Source organism: Hyperolius riggenbachi, chromosome 5 (assembly GCF_040937935.1).
Source record: "Hyperolius riggenbachi isolate aHypRig1 chromosome 5, aHypRig1.pri, whole genome shotgun sequence".
Lineage (NCBI taxonomy): Eukaryota > Metazoa > Chordata > Amphibia > Anura > Hyperoliidae > Hyperolius > Hyperolius riggenbachi.
This window is the reverse complement of record NC_090650.1, coordinates 8,674,870-8,695,418: the sequence shown is the minus strand read 5'-3', so window position 1 is coordinate 8,695,418 and position 20,549 is coordinate 8,674,870.

The following is a 20,549-nucleotide window of genomic DNA, read 5'->3' as shown; positions in this document are numbered from 1 at the left end:
GTCGGAGGCACCGTTTAAGATTGGGCGCCCCGCAGGCATCCATTTTAATATCGGCATTTAAGGGAAATTTGGGTGTCCTCGGTGGCCAATAAAATAACGTGGGCTGTATTTAACATTTACTAACTTTCCATACTTAATATTTTCTACCTATACTGGGGTGGTCACAACTCATGGGGGGGGGAGGGGGCATGCTTTGAAATCTCTGCCTCTAGTGGTGGAGAACCTTGTCCCAACTCTTGTAGCGCCCCAGACTGAATGAGGTTTAAAAACGGCAAGCCTCAGTAACAATGTAACCGTGTGCACCTGCTGTGATACTCCTCTGTGTGATTCAGTCGGCTTCATGCTAGAGCCAGCCCTGCTGAGTAACAATGTAACCGTGTGCACCTGTTGTGATACTCCTCTGTGTGATTCAGTTGGCTTTATGGTAGAGCCAGCCCTGCTGAGTAACAATGTAACCGTGTGCACCTGTTGTGATACTCCTCTGTGTGATTCAGTTGGCTTTATGGTAGAGCCAGCCCTACTGAGTAACAATGTAACCGTGTGCACCTGCTGTGATACTCCTCTGTGTGATTCAGTCGGCTTCATGCTAGAACCAGCCCTGCTGAGTAACAATGTAACCGTGTGCACCTGCTGTGATACTCCTCTGTGTGATTCAGTCGGCTTTATGGTAGAGCCAGCCCTGCTGAGTAACAATGTAACCGTGTGCACCTGCTGTGATATTCCTCTGTGTGATTCAGTCGGCTTTATGGTAGAGCCAGCCCTGCTGAGTAACAATGTAACCGTGTGCACCTGCTGTGATACTCCTCTGTGTGATTCAGTCGGCTTCATGGTAGAGCCAGCCCTGCTGAGTAACAATGTAACCGTGTGCACCTGCTGTGATACTCCTCTGTGTGATTCAGTCGGCTTCATGGTAGAACCAGCCCTGCTGAGTAACAATGTAACCGTGTGCACCTGCTGTGATATTCCTCTGTGTGATTCAGTTGGCTTTATGGTAGAGCCAGCCCTACTGAGTAACAATGTAACCGTGTGCACCTGCTGTGATACTCCTCTGTGTGATTCAGTCGGCTTCATGCTAGAGCCAGCCCTGCTGAGTAACAATGTAACCGTGTGCACCTGCTGTGATACTCCTCTGTGTGATTCAGTCGGCTTTATGGTAGAGCCAGCCCTGCTGAGTAACAATGTAACCGTGTGCACCTGCTGTGATACTCCTCTGTGTGATTCAGTCGGCTTCATGCTAGAGCCAGCCCTGCTGAGTAACAATGTAACCGTGTGCACCTGCTGTGATACTCCTCTGTGTGATTCAGTCGGCTTTATGGTAGAGCCAGCCCTGCTGAGTAACAATGTAACCGTGTGCACCTGCTGTGATACTCCTCTGTGTGATTCAGTCGGCTTCATGGTAGAACCAGCCCTGCTGAGTAACAATGTAACTGTGTGCACCTGATACGCCTGTGTGTGATTCAGTCGGCTTCATGGTAGGGCCGGCCATGCTTGGTAACAATGTAACCGTGTGCACCTGATACGCCCGTGTGTGATTCAGTCGGCTTCATGGTAGGGCCGGCCATGCTTGGTAACAATGTAACCGTGTGCACCTGATGTGATACCCCATGTGTGTGATCAGAGCCATTATAAGTGGAAATAAATGTGTCTTGATTTAATACTCACCACAAATTGTATTTTTGTAGAATTACATTTTACCAAAGACAAGTCTTTTCTTTATTTTTAATTGTTCTTTGGACCACCCTGCACTGCTCAGGCTTTATCACGTGACTGTCCAGGATTTGTGGCCCCTCCTCTTCTGAATCCCCCAAAATGATTTTATGGAATGCGATGTCTTTTGTTTTGCATTTTTAAATCACAAAATCTACGGACATCAGGTGTATAATTTGTTGTGTGATCCAAATCCACCGAAAGCAAAAAAAGGCAATAATCTGAGCCTCATGTCCCCGAGTGCTCCGGAACACAGGGAAGGGGGGGAGGGGTGTCTCCATACCGAACATGCGCAGTATGGACTCAAAGCAGGATTATCCACCAGGCAACTAGGCAGGGCCTTGGGGCCTAGTGGGTGTCAAGGGGCCCACCTGGCACCTTCTCTAGCCTCTCTCCAGTCTCCACTTCAGCTTACCAAAAGGACCGCAAGGGGGCGCCAACTCCACTACCTTGCCTAGGATTTTTTTCTGACTATTAAGTAAGTGCGTCGGTTGAAGGGCCAGTGGATGGGCAAGAAGCATAAAATATCTTCTTGGTCAGTTCCCTTGGTTGGAAAGCGCACACAACCGAGGGGCATATCTGGGTAATATAGCACCTATGGCAAATACTGAAAATTCATCTCCCTCCCTGACCGCTTCCTCTATCACTACATGTGTTATGGTTGTGTTTTTTGGCTCGGGATATTGCCAAAGTTACTTTTTTGGAAATATCTCTTATTTTCACTAACCTCCCACTCCGGTCCTAACCTTTCCCTCTCGACTCCTAACGGGAGCAGGCATGGCAGCACAGCGTAGAGGCAGGCATGGGGCGCAGCACATGGGCAGGCATGGGGCGCAGCACATGGGCAGGCATGGGGCGCAGTACAGGGGCAGGCAATGGGGGTGCAGCACAGGAGCAGGCATGGGGCGCAGCACAGTGACAGGCAATGGGGGCACAGCACACGGGCAGGCATGGGGTTGGAGCAGAGGGGCAGGCATGGGGGCGCAGCACAAGGGCAGGCATGGGGCGCAGCACAGTGGCAGGCAATGGGGGTGCAGCACTGGGGTAGGCATGGCATGGGGCGCAGCAGAGGGGCAGGCATGGGGCGCAGCAGAGGGGCAGGCATGGGGGCGCAGCAGAGGGGCAAACATGGGGTGCAGCCCAGGGGCAGGCATGGGGCGCAGCACATGGGCAGGCATGGGGCACAGCAGAGGGGCAGACATGGGGCGCGGTGCAGGGCAGGCAATGGGGGCGCAGCAGAGGGGCAGACATGGGGGCGCAGCCCAGGGGCAGGCATGGGGCGCGGTGCAGGGCAGGCAATGGGGGCGCAGCAGAGGGGCAGGCATGGGGCGCAGCACAGGGGCAGGCATGGGGCGCAGCACAGGGGCAGGCATAACAATTCAGCATAGGGGCAGGCATGGCAGCACAGCACAGGGGCAGGCATGGCAGCACAGCACAGGGGCAGGCATAACAATGCAGCACAGGGGCAGGCATGGGGCGCAGCACAGGGGCAGGCAGGGAAGCGCAGCACAGGGGCAGACATGGGGGTACAGTACAGGGGTAGGCATGGCAGCGCAGCACAGGAGCAGGCATGAGGCGCAGCACAATGTCAGGCGTGTCACCCATGGTAGATACTACACCTCTGTCACTATCTGTTTCCATGCCCATCGCCTCCTAGATGTACTACTATAAGTGGCGCTCCCTACATTCCCCTGAATTCAGCTTAAAACAGTCGAGGAAGATGCGGTGCTTCCCCCGCGAGAAAACGGCAGAAGAGGATGCATTGGGTTTTAGTGCCGTGAAGAGGCAATATAGATTGTAGGTGATTACAAACAGCGCCACTTGAACAATGTGCCTGATATATACAATCACACTGTCCATTGAGGCATGCAGCTACAATAGAAAGGCAATCACAGTGCCAAGCGCGCTGCAACAATACAATTTGAAATCTATTTGAAAGGCAAACTGTACTCGCTGGAAGTTCTAAGGGTGAATGACTTTAAAACTCATTATCGATAGTGCGCTATATCCCAAGACAATGACATGTTTATCCAGCCGGGATTCTTTATGCTCTCCCTTCTCCTTCTCCTTTTTTTCCGGAGGCCATTTAGGAAACGTCGGGAGAAATCTATTTACTTAAGTCTGCGTTCCTCCTTTCAGCCCCTTTTGTGTGGCGTTCCGGAATCATCAATATTCCATTTAAAAATAACACGCCGCAGTATTTATCTTCTTACATGGTCGGCGAGCACATTCGGTATCGCCCAGAGACCGCGCCGGCGCCCAATATCGGATTTGTGACGCTTGTCATTAGGGCTTCGTGTAGTACACGTCGCCGCCATTGTTTATTAATTTCGCGGCACTTTGTCGGGTGACGGTGATTGAGCGCTCATCCGCGGCACGTTACGCTTTTTCGGAGAGACGTCAATGGCGATTTGGGGGAGGAGGGATTTTATGGTAAATGAACTTAATGCGTTTAATAAACTGACATGTATGTAAGTCTGAGCTGAGCGGATCATTGCTGGGCGCTAAAATGTGAAACGCTAGAAAGATATTGAGCAGCGGAGATGCCGGGAGCCGGATTGTATGGATTACAACGTAACCCGATCTTTATTATAAAAATGTACATAGCGGCACCACTTCATCACAAAATGTAATTTCATAAAGCCAGATTGCAGGGAAATATATATATTTTAGTTTTCGTGTTATGAAGCGCTATGGAGGCTGCGCGCCAAGAAGAGGTGCTTTGCTTTATAATTATTATTTATATAGCGCTGACATCTTCCACAGAAATGTACAGAGTATATTGTCACCTAACTGCCCCTCAGCAGTGTTGCCAACTCATCCCTTTAATTACTGACACATATGAATTATACAGGTTTTGTGGCTAGGTAGATGCAGTTCAGGCACTGATTATGTGCAAATAGCCCCAGAACCTGTATAACTTAGATGTGTCAGTAATTAAAGGGATGAGTTGGCAACACTGCCCCTCAGAGGGGCTCACAGCCTAATCCCTGCCACAGTCATATATCTATGTATGTATCATGTTCATGTAGTGTATGTTTAAGGTTTTGCCATAGTGGTTCTTTAACCCCTCCATCCCCCACTCTGTCCCGCATGTATAAAGTCCCTGTTCCGAAACGTTCAGAATGGAGTTTTGCTTCTGTAAGCTGATCCCTACTGCCAGAGCCGGGACAAGGTCCTCCAGCACCCAAGGCTGAAACAGCAAAGTGCGCCCCTCCATCCCTGCCACCCCAGCCATCACACACTGACTGCTATTAGACTAATAGGTGCCCCAGGGCCCACAACCTCCCCAGCACCTTAATATCTAGTTATCTGGCTTGCACTCACTGCCATGTATCCCCTTTTCTTATTTCTTTCTGCTTCAAACACAATTGGGAATGACAGCTGAATGAATTGTGCGTCCCCTCCTACACTGCGCCCTGAGGCTGGAGCCTCTCCAGCCTCTGCCTCAGCCCGGCCCTGCCTACTGCTGACTGGACTTTTTATTGGGGGGAAGGGGGCGGGAATGAAAGGGGGCGGGAAGATGCACCATTCTTGGTAATCTCTATAGAGGGCTGTGTCTGAGAACTCCAGAAAGACAGCAGTGTGTCTGCAATTTAAAGGGGAACTGAAGTAAGAGGTATACGGAGCAGTGTTGCCAACTCATCCCTTTAATTACTGACACATATGAATTATACAGGTTTTGTGGCTAGGTAGATGCAGTTAAGGCACTGATTATGTGCAAATAGCCCCAGAACCTGTATAACTTAGATGTGTCAGTAATTAAAGGGATGAGTTGGCAACACTGATACGGAGGCTGCCATATTTATTTCCTTTTAAACAATACCAGTTGCCTGGCTGCCCTGCTGGTCTCTTTCTCTGCAGTAGTATCTGAATCACACCAGAAACAAGCATGCAGCTAGTCTTGTCCGATCTGACATTAATGTCAGAAACACCTGATCTGCCGCATGCTTGTTCAGGGGCTATGGCAGAAAGTATTAGAGGCAGAGGATCAGCAGGGCTTCCAGGTAACTGGTATTGCTGAAAAGGAAATAAACATGGCAGCCTCCATATACCTCTCTCTTAAGTTCCGCTTTAAAGGGCTAAGGAGCAATGGGCCCCAGTGCAAGTTTTACACTGGGCCCCCCAAGCACTCTATACATAACAATTGATATGGCGCTCCTAAACCTGCCAAGGCCGACCACAGTGTCAGGCCCCATTCACACTTAGAAACGCAAAACACCAGAGATTTTTTCCGGCGTTTTGCAGGAGTGATTTTTCCACGATTTCAATTTTGCTGCGACCGCGATTAGCGCTTCTATAGCACTGAAACGCGATCGCCAGGAAATCGCCTGAAAATGGTGCAGGTGACACGTTTGCATTTCACGTTTTTGACTGTTTTTGGGCGATTTGCAGCGATTAGCGCAAAGCTCCCAAGTAAGAACTGCCCATAGGGTTTCATTACGCTAGTGCTTTTAAAAAAGCGCTAGCATTTGAGCATTTTGCCGAAATCACGGCAAAACGCTCTAGTGTGAATGGGGCCTCAGAGGTGCAAGAAGGGGATGGGGAACGGTTTGTTAATGATTACTACAATTTAAGGTATCCCGAGAAGTGATTATTACCAGCACAGGACCAATAGAGAGCTAATACTGCGGGTGAGGGAGGGCCCCTCGGGGCCCCTCTGGCCCAATGACCCTGATGCGGTCACAACCTCTGCACCCCCTATTGCTACACCTCTGGCTGCCATATTTATTTCCTTTCAAGGAATACCAGTTGCCCGGCAGCCCTACTGATCCTCTGCCTATAATACTTTTAGCCATAACCCCTGAACAAGCATGCAGCAAGTTTTTCTCACATCATTGTCAGATCTGACTAGATTAGCTGCATGCTTTTTTCAGGTGTGATTCAGACACTATTGCAGCCAAACAGATCAGCAGGACAGCCAGGCAACTGGTATTGTTTAAAATGAAATAAATATGGCAGCCTCCATATCCCTCTCCCTTCAGGTGTCCTGTAGGCTAGGTGCACACTTAGCAGAAGTGCTAGCTTTGCAGAAAAGTGCTGCGTTGTTGCTGCTAAGGCTGAGTGTGCACAAATAACAGAGCGTGAAAGGTCGCGTTTTCTGTCATGTGCATTTTTTTAGGTGTTTTTAGTGAGTTTGCGTTTTTTTCCGCATATGCGTTTTTATAGCGTTTCGCTTGCGTTTTTATGTGTTTGCAGTTCGCATATGTAAAATGCATACGCGTTTATGCGTTGCTCAATTTGTTTTATGCAAATCACTAGGAAGACAACAGGAAGGGGAAATACATCAGAAAACATTTTTTTTTTAAGAACCGCATATAAAAACACATGAAAAACGCAAACAAAATACAATACGCTGCGTTCCCATTGACTTTTATTATGTGAGTTTTTGAATATTATGCAACAAAACCAGTGTTTGTAAAAAAGCATGTTTCAAAACGCATATGAGTTTTCTATATGCTTTCAAACGCAATTGAAAAACACATGAAAAACGCATACAATCGCATATGGGTTTTCGTATCTGCGAACTGCAAATGCATAAATACACACGCAAAACCCTAGAAAACCGCGTATTGGGGCAAAAATGCAAACGCACAAAAAACAGACACGCGAAAAACCGACAGAAAACGCATCGTTTCACGCTCTGTCATGTGTGCACCCAGCCTAATGGTACGTACACACTTGCGACTATCAGGGCCGGATTTCTGGCAAGGCCACATAGGCCATGGCCTAGGGCACCAGAAATTTAGGGGCGGCTCAGTGAGGGGCAGTAAAGCTATTCTATGCAGCTATCCATATCTACAAGAACAGATTTAACCTTCAAACTCCCTGTCCTGTACTTGTGTCGTCCCTGCAAGACCTGTAAGCTCTATCCTGCAGGTACACATCAGCCTAACTCTCATGGTGACACAATGCTTTAATCATTAATGAGATGGCAAACATAACATAAAAGTTCTTAAGGAAAACATAATTTATAATCTATACGCATATTACTAAAATAGTTATTGTCTGTGACATCCAATGATGGAAAGTAAGTAGAATTCTCATTGGGGCACACAGAGATAACAACCAAACAGATGGTATAGTTGGCCTTGGGCGGTGAAAAGTACAAATCTGGCCCTGGCGACTATGGTCATTTGAAACAGCAGCTTAACGATCGGTCTGCCAACAATCGGGTAAAGAACTTTACCAAACGATCTTTAAATACAACGACGAACGAACGATAGCGGCATGATGAGAAAATCCAACAGGACGGATCGTATTGAACGACAATTGTTACAAAACTATAGTGTGTACAGTTCTCTGCCGAGCACGATCGTTACAAGGGCCAATGCGCCTGCGGTGGATTTTGTCCAGCTTCCGTACTTCCTGTGTAGCCCGTAACGATTGTTACTTTATAAATTTCAAACAAACTTTGTTTTCAAGCTAACTATCATATATTCTTATCTATTGTAACCCCATGTTTGAGTTTTGTTTTTTTATTCTATATAAATATGTACGGAACATTTCCCTCTGATCGTTCTTTCCTGCGAGAACGTTAAAATGTGTATGAGGATGATAGCTGCATCCCATCGTTGCATTCCAATCATTCCAATATTGTTTGTCCAGTAACTATCGTTCCTTGTAAAAGATCGTTATCGCAAGTGTGTACGTACCATAAGGCCAGAAACCCACTAGCAGCGGTTTTCTGAGCGCTTTGTGATTTGAAAAGCTCTTGCTAATGTAATGCTATGAGTGTAATCCCACTAGAGGGATGTGATTTTATAAAAATCCCCCATAGCATTGCATTAGCAAGAGCTTTTTCAAATCACTAGTGCTTAGAAAAGGCTGCTAGCGGGTTTCTGGCCTTAGGTGGCCATACATGGTACAATTTTTTCAACCAATCTTACCAATTCTATGTAGTATAAGGGAACTACCTAAATTATCCTTTCAGTATATTCACTTAATTTACCCTTATACTACATAGAAATGGTAAGATTGTATGAAAAAATTGTACCATGTGTGATATTAACTGAAGCTCCTGACCTGGATCTGCATGACTTTTTGCAGTGCAATGCTGCCACGTGATTGGCTAATTAGCTATGTGCATGGATCAGCAGGGGGACATTACAGAACAGCGCTGCATTTGATTTCGCAGCATTTTTCATCCCATGGGTGAAATTCAGGCGCTTATGATTAATTAACGGACAGCTTGATTCAGACGCTAATGACTAATTCGCCAATAGCTTGATTAATTGTCATTTCCAAGCTGTCTTTAATTAATCATTAACTCCAGAATCTATTTAGTCGCATGCAACGTTGCAGTTCAGCTCCTCCTGGGGGTTGTTTCTCAAGCTACCTACACACATACGACAACGATCGTTCGTTGTGAACGATGAACGATCTTTTAATTGATGAAAGAACGACTTAAGTAAAAGTAGTTTTTTAAAGTGTGTAACGATCTGGTCGTTTGTTAATGAACGATCCGGAATAACGTCACAGCAGAATACAGGAAAATGTGTGTTTTCTGCGACGGGCTCACGTCTAGCCATTATTATATCTTCTATACAGTGAAGATGTCACATACTGTTCATGGAAGTGACATCATAGGAAGTTCCGCCGACACGTAACGAACGGTTCAAAACGTACGTTACACTATAAAACTAACGTTACGTATATGACATTACAGTACGAGAACTCATACTGTAGGTATGTAGGTAGAGCATTTAGATAATACAGCGTTGAAAACACATTAAAAAAAAGCACTCTGTCCTGTTTTAGTGTCCATTAAAATGACAATTATGGTATAATCATGGAGCAATTAACGTGTCACAGGACACATTCATAGAACCAACGTTAAATAACGAAAACCACGTGTTGCGCTTGCGCATAAGAAATGAGAAGTTCTATGGAGATATAATGAAATGCGCATGGCAAGCCTAGTACGAACGACCGTTTTCTAATGATGTACTAGTTTTGCAAACGATCGTCGTTTACAAAAATCCACCAAGGCAGATCTTTCGTTTTTAACGATCTAGCTCGTCCATCGTTTGACTTAATGATCATTGGAGGTTTTTTTTAAACGATCATCATTTGAAATGATCGGAGAACGATCGTTTCAAACGACTATAGTCGCATGTGTGTACGCACCTTTACTGTGGTCGATTTGCTGCGCTTTGCGGATGGTTTGCGATCCACAGAACGCTAGGACGCTGGCTCTATAACTTAAAGAGTGAGTACACATTTTCACTAGTACGTTCCGATTTTGATTAGATTCAGCGTGATTGCAAACGTCGGCCCTGTTGCATTTTTTGAGCATTTGCGCTTGTGCGGAAAATAAAGGAAAGGAAATGCTGTGCACTGCAATTTTCCTACGATTTGTCCATGAAGTCATACAAGAGTAAAAATCATGATGACATCACACTGCGTCTTCAGAAGTCTTTTGTGATTTGCAGGGGGAAAGAGCCCTAAGGGCTGGGAGCCGCCGCTGATCGCAGTAACAATCGCTTAGCGGTTTTGCTAGGGTTTTGTAAAGCAATTTTAGCAGCGATTCCTGGTGTTTTCTTAAAGAGACTCCGTAACAAAAATTGCATTCTGTTTTTTATCATCCTACAAGTTCCAAAAGCTATTCTAATGTGTTCTGGCTTACTGCAGCACATTCTACTATCACCATCTCTGTAATAAATCAACTTATCTCTCTCTTGTCAGACTTGTCAGCCTGTGTCTGGAAGGCTGCCAAGTTCTTCAGTGTTGTGGTTCTGTGATGCATCTCCCCCCTCCAGGCCCCTCTCTGCACACTGCCTGTGTATTATTTAGATTAGGGCAGCTTCTCTCTTCTCTCTTATCTTTTACAAGCTGGATAAATACTCCTCTGAGCTGGCTGGGCTTTCACATACTGAGGAATTACATACAGGCACAGCTGTCTGCACTCTGCAGGAAGAAACAGCCTGACACTTCAGTGGAAGATAGCTGCAGGGGGAAAGAAACACACAAATGATCTCTTGAGATTCAAAAGGAAGGCTGTATACAGCCTGCTTGTGTATGGTTGTATTTTCTATGTGTGGACATACTGTACATCAACCTACTTCCTGTTTTGGTGGCCATTTTGTTTGTTTATAAACAAACTTTTTAAAACTGTTTTTAACCACTTTTAATGCGGCGGGGAGCGGCGAAATTGTGACAGAGGGGAATAGGAGATGTCCCCTAACGCACTGGTATGTTTACTTTTGTGCGATTTTAACAATACAGAGTCTCTTTAAGGGCCTGTTTCCACTTCACGCAGATTGGATGCAGAAAAACTGACTCCAATGAATGCCTATGGGAAAATCTGCATCGGCAAAATCGCGTTTAGTGGAAACAGGTACATAGGCATTCATTGGAGTCAGTTTTTCTGCATCCTATTTGTGTGTAGTGGAAACAGGGCTTCTATTGGTCCCCGCAGACGTCCTGTGCCCGCGCAGCACCGATTGCTCCAGTCCCCGCCTCTGGTTCACTTCTGGAATTTCCGACTTTAAAGTCGGAAAACTATTGCATGGCCATGTCCTCACTCCCGCTGACGTCACCAGGAGCGTATCGTACAGGCCCAGTACGTTCTGTGCCGTACGCTCTTGGTGACATCAGCGGGATTGAGGACACGGCAATGCAGGCGCAGTGGTTTTCCGACTTTAAAGTCGGAAATTCCAGAAGTGAACCCAAGGCGGAGACCGGAACATCGGCGAGTGGCTGCGCGGGCACAGGAAGTCTGTGGGGGGCGGAGCATCGGTGAGTGGCAGCGCAGGCACAGGATGTCTGCAGGGGACCATTAGAAGCCCCGGGTAAGTACTATTTTTTTCCCCTGACCCCCTACAGTATCCCTTTAAGTGATTTTATCGTAATGCTAGCAATAGCAAACGCAACTGCAATAAGTGATTGTAATTAGCAATTTTAGTGTGCAAGTTATGCAAGGGATTGTGGGTAAGCTGGTGGATTGCAGCCATTCTATACTTATAATTGAATCGCGATCGCTGTGGCTGCACCATTTTGCTAGTGATCACTATTTGGGCAAATCACAATCGCTCCAGTGGACTCGCCCCCATCCACTTTCTTCAGCATATCAATTTTTTTGTGTTTAATTTGCAGAGCTGCTGAAAGCAGTTCCAGGCCTTAGGGCCCGTTTCCACTATCGCGAATCTGCATGCGTTTTTCGCATGAAAATTCGCATAGCAATACAAGTGAATGGGACAGTTTCCACTTGTCAGGATTCCTTTGCGTTTTTCTGTGCAGAAAAAATTCGCATGGCAGAGCCATCAGAATTCGCACACGGCATACAGCTATGCGAATCGCATACAATGTATTTAATAGGAAATTCGCATGCGGTTTGGCTAATTTTTATGCGAATTCGCATAGAAACAATGGAAAATCACACCAGCACTGCCATGGTTAATTTCGCATACATCGTCATCCAAGCGAATTCGCATGGAAATTCGCATAGACCCGCATGCGAAATTCGCATCCGCATGCGAATTTTTACCGCGGCGATTCGCACCGCACAAGTGGAAATGCAGCCTCAAACTGAGTTGGAGGCAGTGAATTCACCACCCGTCAGGGGTTGGGGGGGGGGGGGGGTGGAGAGGATTGAAATGGGTCCTAGGCAAGATAGCAATTTTGCCCAGGTCACCTGCCTTTTTTTTAATTAGATTTGGTGTGGGTGATCATCCAGCAGGCCTCTAGACTCTCTCCAGGCCGTGGAGCGTCATACATTTATCTAGAGACACAACATGTCCACCTCACCCTTCTCTTCTTCACAGTACAGAAGCCTCCGTACAGCATCTCCTGGTTCACGCTGCAAACACTTCTCCAATCGCCAGAGATCCCAGAAACGCTTTGCTAATGTAACCCTATGAGGGAATTCCCACGCAGCGTTGCAATTCAGTTAAAGCCAGGATGAAAAACTAACTATGACGAGTAACTTGTCTATATATCTTATCTAAAGTTTAGATAGTTTACACAGCAAATCTAGCTGCAAACTGCTTCAACAGTTTCTTATGTATTTCTTCCTGTGATACAATGAGGGCAGCCATGTTCCACTTGTCACATTACACACAGGCAAGCTGATCTGCATCTCCAGCCCTCAGCTCACTCCCCTCTCCTGCTCCCTCCTTTCCTCTGCCTCAGAAATCTCTGGCTAGTAACCTCCTCCTCCTGCCCAGACTGAGCTCCCATAAGCCCTTGCTCAGAGCCGGGACAAGGTCCTCCAGCACCCAAGGCTGAGACACCAAAGTGCGCCCCTCCATCCCTCCCACCCCAGCCGTCACACTCTGATTGCTATTAGACTAAGAGGCGTCACAGGGCCCACAACCTCCCCAACACCTTAATATCTAGTTATCTGGCTCGCAGTCACTGCTATGTATACCCTTTTCTTATTTCTTTCTGCTTCATACACAATTGGGAATGACAGCTGAATGAATTGTGCGCCCCCTCCTACACTGCGCCCTGAGGCTGGAGCCTCTCCAGCCTATGCCTCGGCCCGGCCCTGCCCTTGCTACATGGAGTACTAAGGTACTTTGAGCTGTGGGCGAGGCTTATTTAGTTTATAGGGAATTAGAGTATTAAAACAAAAACAAAAAAGTATTTGGCTCGAGGAATGCCCTATAAACTATATGTAAGGAACACAATTAGGCAATGAGTGAAAGTTTATCTCGGATCCACTTTAAAAACGCCACCGTGCTGCAGGCAGCATTTCACACAGCAATTCAGCTTAAGGCTTCTTTCACAATGGTGTGTTTTGCCGCAGAGTAATGCTACACCAATGGAAGTCTTTGGGGTGCGGGGTGATGGAATCTGCCTGAAGTGTTCGATTGGATGTGGAAGCAAAAGCGAGTTGTCGGGCAACATGCGTGGCGGCAACTGGAAGTCGTGTAACTCTATGGCGACGCAGCTGATTTTTACATTTTTTTCTGCATTTGCAGTGTGCAGGCGCGGAAGCATATTTTTTTTCACTTTTGCGCAATTCTAATTCGGGCCACAGGAAGTCATCGCTAGAAAGACTCCCTTCCTGCTTGGCTTGCAGCCAGATGGGAGACTACCGCTCATTGCCATGGTAATCCCCGAAGGCTATTTTTAGCGTTGTGGTGCAATGCGATTATCCCACCGCTGTGCAGGAATAACGCGGGCTGACAGTCTGAAACCGGCCTCAAGGAATGTGCAATTGTGCAAATACCTTCAAAAATCGCTTGCTAATTCGCAATTCAGCCTTGTCATTTGCGTTGTGAAACAGGCCTGCGGCCCGGTTCCCATCTAAAATCGGAATCGCTGACGGCAGCGATTTTAAATTTTTTGTGCATTTTAATTTTACCTCCTCCCGGCGCTCCAATGCGCGCTACGATTTTGTGTAAATCCCTTTTGTAAGCTATTTTGCAGAGCGACTCCGGTTTTCCTGACGTTAGTCAGGAAGTGAAATCTTTCACTCGGAAAAGAATATGGTGAACACAATGTATTTATTCTGAAACCCGCAAACGCAATCGCCGCATACAGCAATTTTGTGAGCGATTAGCGCTCTTCCTATACCTTCCATTAGAGCAAAATCGCCCTAGAAAATGGTACAGGCACCAATTTGCGGAGCGCAAAGCAGAAAAACGCGCTGATATGACCCTTCTCATAGAGAACCATTGCACAAGTGTTTTGTGGGCGATTTGGAAAATTGTCTGCGCTTGAAAAAGGTCCGAAAATGCCCTAGATGTGACCGAACCATAAGGGCCCTTTTCCACTAGCAATCGCTAGCGTTCACACTAAACGCTAGCGATTGCGATTCAGAAAAGTCCTAAAATTTCCCGGCGATTGCGTTTGCGATTTTGCTATGCAATGCACTACATAGCAAAATCGTGGCAAAAATCACTCCGCGGGACGATCGCGCTTGAGTAAAAACGAATCGTGGTAGTGGAAATGACCTACCGCGATTCCTATGTTAAAATGCAAACTGTAGTGATTTAAAAATCACTAGTGATTTGCGTTTTTGCGATTCAGCATCGCAATCGCCGCTAGTGGAAAAGGACCCTAATAGTCTGCTTGAAAAAACCCTGTGAGGTGAGAAAAAAAAATGAACATCTCATCTTCAGCGCCCAGCTGACCCTGACGGACAATAAGCCCAGCCAGTGTATTAGAAGTGAAGGAGACTATTGCATTGAAGAAGTTTGGCAAACTTCAGGTACAGGCGGCCATTTTGTTCTGCTCCGGAGTATTAGTTCCGGTCACAAGGCCTGAGCACCTCCCTCCGCGCAGAACAATGTGCCTCTCCGCAAGGTCACTCTGCTCTGAGCCACAATAATCAGCCACAATCGGATTCATGTTCAGCTATTTCCACTTTTTTTCCTCCCCAGCCGTGACCTCCGACCCCGGAACGAGGATTCGGAATTGAGATAACCCGTGTATTGTGTGAAAGATACGCTGACCTTTTCCATAATCTCTAATTTCATTTCTGCTTAGCGCCAAGTCTCTGTGGCCTTCCTGGCCGGGGGGCGAAAACGCAGCGAGCGGCCGTTAAAACAGAGACTATGGGAGGAAGACAATACTGTAATAAGCAGGGCATTAAAATTCATTGTTAGGCGGGGAAAAAAACGGCGATAAACAGGACAGGCCATAATAGGAAACATTCTGTGTAATAGTGACAGAGGAGACATGCCAGGCAACATTCAAGCAACAACACTGCCATCTAGAGGTGATGTTTGATTATTGCACCTCAAAAACAAAGCCTGCAAACTTTTTCATTATTATTATTATTTTTATTTAGTATTTATATAGCACCGACATCTTACGCAGTGCTGTACAGGGTATATAGTCTTGTCACTAACTGTCCCTCAGAGGAACTCACAATCTAATCCCTACCATAGTTGTATGTCTATGTATGTATCATGTAGTGTATTTATTGTAGTCTAGGGCCAATTTAGGGGAAGCCAATTAACTTTTCTGTATGTTTTGGGGATGTGGGAGGAGACCGGAGTGCAGAGAGGAAACCCATGGGGAGAACATACAAACTCCTTGCAGATAGTGCCCTGGCTGGGATTCAAACCAGGGACCCAGCGCCGCAAGGCGAACGTGCTAACCACTACGCCACCATGCTGCCCTGTTTCTTACACGCATTGAGCTTGATTCACTAAACCGTGATATGACAAATAGCACACCTTAGCACAGATATAACACCTTATTAGAGTTAACACGCCTTATCAGAGTAGCATAGAGAGCGCTACGAACTTAGGCCTGATAATTGGCAATGGCACTTGTCCTGCCCTGAGCCCCTGCAGGTTCGTAATCCCCGCTATGCTACTCTGATAAGGCGTGTTAACTTTGATAAGGTGTGCTATTTGTCATATCACGGTTTAGTAAATCAAGCCCCTTGTCTTCCGTTCACTGACGATACATTCAGGATTCGTTCATATGATCACATCTAGGGTGTGTTTGGCCTTTTTTCAAGTGCAGACGATTTTAAAAATCACCCACAAAACGCTGGTGCAATGAATCTCTATGAGAAGGGTCATATCAGCGCGTTTCGGCCGCTTTACGATTCCCAAAGCGGTGCATGTACCATTTTCGTGGCGTTTTTGCTACAATGGAAGGCATAGGAAGAGCGCTAAAAACTCATAAAATCGATTTATGCGGATTTTAAGAATAAATACTTTGCACATATTCTTTTCCGGGTGAAAGAGTTCACTTCCTGACACCGGGAAGTGAAAAAAATGTAATCGCTCTGCAATAGCGCTTAAAAAAGCGATTTGCACAAAATCGTACCGTGCAATGGAGCGCTGGGAGGGGGGAAAAAGAAAAACGTGAAAAAAAATCGAAAATCGTTGCCGTCAGCGATTTCAATTTTAGATGTAAACAAGGCCTCACAGTGGGAGCTGCGTTATAAAGTCATAAAGTAGCTGCAGTGATAAGTCTCTGGGACGGTCACAGGGCGACATTAGCGTGGCATTGTGTACAGTGTTGCAATGTTACAATGTTATGTGTACAATGTTACAATGTGTAACATTACAATGTGTATTGTTTTATGGTAGCGCACTGCTGCAGTGTGTTACCTCTAAGGGCCCGTTCAGATCACAAATGCGGATGGCCATGCGTGCGGAACGCGTGCGGAACGCAAAGCGTACGAATGCACGCCATCCGCGTTTGTGTGCGTTGCGTGGTTGATCCCATCACTGAAAAGTGAATGAGACAGCCGTGCGTTTTTACAAAATCTGCGTGCAGCATGCGTTCCCAGACCGCACAGGTCCGGAACACATGCAGTGTGAACATCAGACAGTGCACTCTATGCACTGTCTGATGTCGTGCGTGTCGGCCTCCTGCACGCGTTTCCAAAACGTGACTGGAAACGCGTGCAGTCTGAACGGGCCCTAAACGTACATGTTACCATGTACAGTAAAAGCATGCTTTTCATTGCCTGTATGCTTTACTGTACGTTGCGTTGTAATGCTCCGTTGCAATTTGAACGCCACATCACAATGCAACGCCCCACTGTGAACGTAGCCTAAGACAAGTTCAGTTAAAAAAAAATAACATGTTGGTAAAAATACTGCATTCTGTGTTTTAGACTTTTTATTGTTTTTTCTAAAATCACTAAGATTTTAACACATGCGGAAATAGTTCAGTAATTTATCCAAAAAAATATGATTACGACCTCTTTCATTCTGTGCTGTAAGTAATCAGGCGGTATCTCATTCAGAATTTGCTGGATTATTGCAGTGCAGGGAAAATAGATGAAAGATGTCATGCAGATAGCATATATTACTGCATATACTCGCATATAAGCCTAATTTTTCAGCACAAAAATGTACTGAAAAGTTACCCCTGCGGCTTATATGAGTCAGTGGAGCAGAACAGATGGTGGAGCAGGTCTTGTTACTGGCAGGAGTGTAATCGTCGTGCAGTAGTGATCCTGCTCTTACCAGCTGGTTCTTTGCTGTGTATGTTCCCCCATCCCAAGCAACATAGTGTGAAATGTGCACTTCTTAAACCTACCTGCGCCCCCTGGCTTGTGGAGCGGAGCGTGCAAGCAATGTGTCAGCTGTGCAATGATCGGGGATCCTTCCTGTGTGGAAATCACTGTGTCTCATATCTATGACACCATCTAGTGGGGCCTTGAGACACAGCTGTATGATCCTGGGGCACATCTGGCTATGGGGAGGAGGGGCTGACTTGTATTAGGGGAATATCTGGCTACTGTGAAGGGGGGCTTATACGCAAGTCAATCATTTGTTTTCCTGGTTTCTGAGGGAAAGGTCGGCTTATATGAGAGTATATATGGTATTATACTGATAAAGTGCAAGTCCAAGGTGCAAAAAAATTAACATAACATTTGTATCAGCTCAAAACCATTAGATTCTTATTGTCCATTTTTTAACTACTTAATAATATTGTGATATTAGGGAAATATGTTTTTATTATTAACTTTCCTATTTTCCTGAATTGTGTTATTAGTTTCCCCCTTTTCTCTGCTCTGTTTCCTCCCTTCTATCACCTTCTGAATGGGCATCGAGCATTTAACTTGTGTTACCGCAGGCTCTAATCTTTTTTTTTTGATTATTGTTGCCTTTTAAAGCGCCAACATATACCGCGGTGCTGCTGTACAAAGTAAGAACAAACATGGGGTACATAATTATACAGACAATAGTATACACCAAATATAGATACTTGTACAAAGATACAGGATTGTTAATTACAGTGACAGATGTAACATGATGAACAAAATGTATAACAAAGTGCAAGCTATGAAATTAATATCAAATCCCAAGACACAAAGGGTGAGAGAGCCCTGCCCTTGCAAGCTTACAATCTAAAGGAATGGGGGGGAACAAGATGTAGGGAAGTATACAGTATACATACAGGCAGTGCACGATAAGGTTATTTAGTAAGGAGTAAAACTTGACGAGAGGTCGAAGGGGGAATGGCCTAAGTTAGAGCATGTGCTTTTCGGAATAACTGAGATTTTTGAGGGAGGGCTGTAAGGCTTGGTGGTATAATTCTCTGAGTCAGCGTGTATGTCCCAGGCTAGAGGTCTCACTCTTCACCTAGCTATCCCTGCCTGGCGCACCACTAGCTGACACCTACACTGTCCCTGCCTGGCATACCACTAGCTGACACCTACACTGTCCCTGCCTGGCACACCACTAACTGACACCTACACTGTCCCTGCCTGGCATACCACTAACTGACACCTACACAGTCCCTGCCTGGCACACCACTAGCTGACATCTACACTGTCCCTGCCTGGCACACCACTAGCTGACACCTACACTGTCCCTGCCTGGCATACCACTAACTGACACCTACACTGTCCCTGCCTGGCACACCACTAGCTGACACCTACACTGTCCCTGCCTGGCATACCACTAACTGACACCTACACTGTCCCTGCCTGGCATACCACTAACTGACACCTACACTGTCCCTGCCTGGCATACCACTAACTGACACCTACACTGTCCCTGCCTGGCACACCACTAACTGACATCTACACTGTCCCTGCCTGGCACACCACTAGCTGACACCTACACTGTCCCTGCCTGGCACACCACTAGCTGACACCTACACTGTCCCTGTCTGGCACACCACTAGCTGGCCCTAATTAGGACTTAGGCGAGCAAGGCATACAAGCTGACGTAGAAGGCAGATATACCAACAGAAGCCACTAATGAGGCTAGTAACAGTTCCGCAGTATCGCATACACAGTTCAGGTAATAAGTAATCCAGGTATGAATGCAAAGTTATTCAATGGCAAAGGTAATTTGATCAGAGTTATCAAATAGTGCAAGCAGACTTGCATGCAGTATCTTAGCAACAGGTGATAATTGATGCAAGTATAACACAGTTCCTTTTAGTCTGCATGCAAAGTTATGCAACAGACAGCAGATGATAATAGACAGGTTTATGCGAGATTGTATGCACACTGTTAGTCGACTGATAAGGAAAGCAGACCTATACTTATCGTCCAGTTCAAGTAGCATACAAATAATATCCAATAACAGTCCAAGGTTGGTCCAGGCGGCAAGCAAGGAGTGTTCAGTAACTAGCAGAGGTCAGTCCAGGCAGCAAGCAAGGGATGTCCAGTAACTAGCAGAGGTCGGTCCAGGCGGCAAGCAAAGGGTTTCCTGGAATCAAGTAGAAGTTAAACACAACAGAGTAGTCAAATACAAGCCGAGGTCAAGATCCAGAATACCAGTAACGCACAAAGCAACTAGCCAAAACTATGCTTATCACGAGCGATGACTGGGAGCATTCTGCAGGCTTAAATACAGAACAGCATCCAATCATGGATGGCCACACTCCACACAATCAATCACACGGCAAGTCCCTGCCTAGGTGTCAGCTGAATAATCAGCTGACACCGCTCTGTCAGCTGACCGAAGAAGGGTGAGTATGGAATAATGGCCTTTGGATTTAGCTGTAAGAAGATCATTGGCCACTTTAGTAAGGGCTGTTTCTGTGGAGTGGTTAGAGTGAAAGCCAGACTGGAACTAATCAAGCAGGGAGGTAGCAGATAAATAATGGCTTTGTTCAGCATGTATACATAGGCAAATGCAGGGGGGATTACAGCTGCCCAGAATCCCCCCTCAGACCAGGGCTGTTGCAGTGTCTGGGGACAGGCACAAGTTAAGACACCAGAATATCTGCAGGTATCCTGCAGCTCACAGCACTGCCCCCTTTCTTTCCCTGCTACAATTGACTTTGGATGGAGCAGCAGCGTGTGTACAGAGCATGGGGCAGCAGCGTGTGTACAGAGCATGGGGCAGCAGCGTGTGTACAGAGCATGGGGCAGCAGCGTGTGTACAGAGCATGGGGCAGCAGCGTGTGTACAGAGCATGGAGCAGCAGTGTGTGTACAGAGCATGGAGCAGC